A 5,038-nucleotide genomic window follows, 5' to 3' on the forward strand; every position below is an offset into this window, starting at 1 on the left:
AAACCTCGGACTCTTTAGAATCAGTCTAGCAGACTCTACCAAGTAAGCAACTCTTCCTCATTCTTGGGGACAAGGATGCATTCAAGTCCGAGGTGTACCCGAGAAGAAGAAAGAAAGGAAAAGAAATAGCGGAAAAAGGAATGACCGATCGGGCTCAGGATTTCTCCCCACTAATGGCTCAGATTGCACCAATATAAATCCGTTTTCTTCCATTTATTCCAAAATAATGTCGGTAAAATCGACCGAAAAACTTCAAAATCAACACAGAAATCCGTCGAACTGGTCGTCTGTTTTTCGAAAATTGAATCGCAAATCAGATATCGTTGAAATCGTTGAAATCGTCTGAGTCTAATTTTGCGAATCAATTGAATTATAAATCGTTAAAATAGATTCAATTAGTGATATGATTGAATCGTTAAAATCTCACCAGAATCGCCAATCTCACTGGAAAATCTGAAGAACCCTAAATTAAAACGCGAAAAGACAGTTTTACCCTTTTATATTAAATTAATCTAATAATATTTATTGTGTGGCAAAATCTGGACCACTCATTTAATAAAAATGAGTGGCTGGTATTGCATCTCATTTCTCAATTAGCCTAAATAATCTCAATCGATCATGATCCTATACACACATATAAATTAAAACATATTACTTCATAATACATCATCCGTCCACAAAAAATAGAGCAATTGGTGTATGACACATGTTTTAATGTAGAATTGGTAAAGTAAGAGAGAAGGGAAAAAAGTAAGTGAGAAGTAGTGTTAGTGGAATGATGTGTAAGGTTATTATTTGTTGAAAACTTTCCATAAATGAATGTCCTCTATTTTTTGTGGAAGGCCAAAAATGGTAAATGTGCTCTATTTTTTTTGGACGGAGGTAGTACAATTTAGCAGAATCGATGAACAAAATTTATTTTTATTTAGTTAAGTGGATTATGTTTTTAATTATTAGTACTATACAATATGTTCATATATAAGTTTATTTCAGTCTCGCAACAAGATAAATTTGCAGAGTAGTTATTATGTGCAAACCTGAAACTTTTAAAAAGGAATTATATGTTATATATCATTAGCAAGAATTGTATTTTTAATAAAAATTGGTATGTCATGTGTGTTTAAGTTTTTTTTTTCTTTGTTTTATAATTGTTCTTTTATGATTAATTAATTATAAATTCTACACATTTAGTTTTATAAAATTATTTCCTATTGGTTTTATAGTTGATATCTTTTAACCAATATAATCTCCTTTTAATTGCATACTAATAAGCCTTTTGAACTTTTTAAACATTTTCATTATTATACTATTAACTATCTTTATATTTTATTGTGTGAAATACTAGCTATAAAAATGCTAACGATAAAAAATAAAAGCAAATTCTATCATATATGTTGTTGATTAAAATTTTTGAAAAAATATTTTCACAAAAGCAGCAACAATAACTTTTTTAATTGATGTGAAAAATTTAAGTTCATAGAAAAATAGATCCGTGTTATGTTTATGGCTATATTTATTAGGAACGTAATCAAATGCAAACTCTAAATATAGTACAAACTTCAAACTAGGATCTGGACTGTTAGAAAATGTTAACATATGACAAAATAGTAGCAACGGAAAATGTCAACACAGACACAGTGTCAAGGGTTGATGTTGTGTTGAAATGGTGTTGACATTTTCTGTTGCTACTATTTTGTCATCTGTTGATATTATTTAATGGTCCAGGTCATAGTTTAGAGTTTGTACAATCTATGAGTTTGCATTTTATCATTACCCATATTTATTATATATGTAATATGTAAAATATCCATATTTTCCAAGGCCACGTTTGCTTCTAGTTGGAGGTGGGGCTAATGTATATGTCTATTTGTTAAAAAATACTCTCTCCGTCCCACATTTGTAGTAACATTTAGTTATGACATGGATTTTAAGGAATTGGTGGAGTGTGTAATTAATGAAGTGAGTTGGTGGAGTGAGATGATGGAGTGTGTAATAAATGAAGTGAGATGATGAAGTGTGTAATAAATGAAGTGAGATGATGGGTCCCTTTTTGACTTTTTGGTTTGTTATTTTTGTTTTGATTTATTTTAATGTAGATAATGGCATTTGAGTGTAATTTTAATGAATAATGAGGTAAAATTTTATGTGCAAGTATAGTAAATTCTAAATGTTACTCCAAATGTGGGACGGACTTTTATGACAAAATGTTACTACAAATCTGGGACGGAGGAAGTAATTGGGAGGACATACCATACCACATAATCTTTCCATTTGGTATGCCTTGACCACTGAATTGAATAGGTAATTGACAATTTGATTAAGCATTTCAGAATGATCAAAGCCAAAGAAATACATTCCATAAAAACAACATAAAAGTGAGAAAATATAAAATTATTTTTTACTATTAGTAGCTAAAATCACAAACTTTGGTCAAAATTTGATATTTCCCACAAAATTAAAATTTAGTCGCAAAATCGTAAACTTATGCAGTATATGAAATTTCGATGAAATTCGGGTGAAGTTTTAAAAACCCAAGCAACACACAAAATAACGTTGTTTACACTTATTAAAAGACATCCATATCGTTTTTTGACCGCTTTGTAAAACTACATAATCCGATGTGTCATGCTAAATTTAATTTCGGGAAAAATCAAACTTAACAAAAATATGCTACTCTCTCCTTCCACAAAAAATAGTCTCATTTGTAAACGGTTGGGGTTTTAATTAGAAATTGGTAAAGTAAGAGAGAATGCGAAAAAATAGGTAATGTAAGAGAGATGTGGAGAAAAAGTAAATAAAGTATGAGAGAGATGAGAAAAAGTGGAAAAATTATGAGGGAAAAACTTTCCATTTCTAGAAATAGGACTATTTTTTGTGGACATCTAAAAATTGCAAAATAAGACTATTTTTCGTGGACAAATGAAGAAGTACAATACAATCTATGTTCTGATTAAACTGACTCATTTTGTTTGGCACAAGAATTTAACTTAGTAAGTTAAATTGAGAGAATAAAGTAATAAAGATAAGAAAGAATAAAGTATAAAAAAAATAAACTATATAAAAGATAAAAGAGAATTAAAAATATAAATAAAGTAATGAGATAATATAAAAGGTAATTAACTTTTTTAAATGGAAATGAATCATTCAACATGGGACATTTTAAAAAGAAATACGGATAGAACAACAATAGTATTTTATTTTTTAAACTCTTTTTCTTGTAGAGTATTTAAAATTCTATGGAGGGAAATACTTCAAAAGTTGACTAAAAGAGTCAAATAGAAGAAAAGAGTGAAACTAACAAATAAAAACGAGATAAAGATATCTACCACTGGTATTTTAACTTATTAGCTGATGTCAATCATCATACACATCCAATTTTGTTTTATTTGTCAAAGTCTACAAGATTTGTTGTATGCAGGTACTAAAATAAATGATAAAAGGGATTTTTTTTTATTGAAAGCATAAAAAAGGGATAAAAGATTTACGCAAGTGAAAAGGTTATTTACTTATTTTCATTAAAATGATAAAAAGGGATCTATTTTTTATTGAAAGCATGAAGGGATAAAGATTTAAACATGTAAGAAGGTTATGTACCTATAACTTAATTTTTATTAAAATGTAAAGTTAGTATTTTGGTTTAGTTCAAGAATAACTTAATCTAACATTTGAACAGTTTAGACCTTTCTATAATTAATCATATTTTAAAATATTGTATTTTAATTAATTAAAAATGAATTATTAATTAATGTAGATAAATCATAAATGAATACTAGTTTATGGACCCGAGACTCACGGAACAATTAATATACATTTACTTAATGCAGAAAAATAAATGAACGATTAAGATCGCATTTAATTTGAGAGTGTGAAAAAATTAATTTATTTTTGTCAAATTAATATACGCACTTCAATATGAATGTCATGCCTTTCTCTGTCAAAGTACAAGGAATTATTCGTTTATCACATACACATAAATACCAAAACGACTCACCCACATATCCGATCAAACGCTAGATAAAAAACAACGAAATAAATATTTTTATCGTTTGTGTTTAATATTTCAACATACAATCTTGAATCTCAATTCCAAATCGAGATCTTGTTCTTGTCGGTATTTTCCGCACTATATTATTGCATGATGATAATAATTGACTAGATATTCAATCTGGGAGCTATAAGGATAATATAATAAATTGACTATTAGTATTTCAATTATTTTTTGATGGAGAGTTTATTATTAAATTCTTTGTATAAATATTTTCACAATTTGCGTAATAGAAGAAGATTATGAATCTTAAATCTCAGACAAAATTCATAAAACCAAAAATCTAAACAAAAATAATTTTATTGAAAAATTATTTAGAACTTAAGCCCATGAAAAAGTGATACTGCATCATACACCTTTTGTCATATGAGTTAAGTCGGATAGTCAATTGGCATAAGAATTAAAAGAAAACTTTTAATGACTTAAATTGAGATATAATAAAGTAGGGATGAGGTAAACCTTTTATCATATAAGGTAAGTAGGATAGTCAATTGGCATACTAATTAAGAGAAAACTTTTAGTGACTTAAATTGGATGATAATAAAGTACGGATGAGATAAAGTAAAAGACTTTGTCATATAAATTAAGTTGGATAATCAATTGGCATAATAATTAAGAGAAAACTTTTAGTGACTTAAATTGGGAGATAACAAAGTACGGTAGGGATAAAGTAAAAGACTTTGTCATATAAGTTAAGTCGGATAGTCAATTGGCATAAGAAGTAATTAAGAAAAAACTTTTAGCGACTTAACAGAGATAATAAAGTAGGGATGAGATAAAGTAAAATACTTTGTCATATAAGTTAAGTCGGATAGTCAATTGGCATAAGAATTAAGAGAAATCTTTTATTGACTTAGATTGAGAGATAATAAAGTAGGGATGAGATAAAGTAAAAGACTAAAAGATAAGAAAGAATAAAACAAAGAGAGAATAAAGCAAACTATAGAATATCTATATTAATTAACTTAGGAAAGAAATGCTTCGAAAGTTGAT

Source organism: Salvia hispanica, chromosome 2, assembly GCF_029641045.1.
Source record: "Salvia hispanica isolate PSC_SH4W2 chromosome 2, Shi_PSC_v1, whole genome shotgun sequence".
In the NCBI taxonomy this organism is placed as follows: Eukaryota; Viridiplantae; Streptophyta; class Magnoliopsida; order Lamiales; family Lamiaceae; genus Salvia; species Salvia hispanica.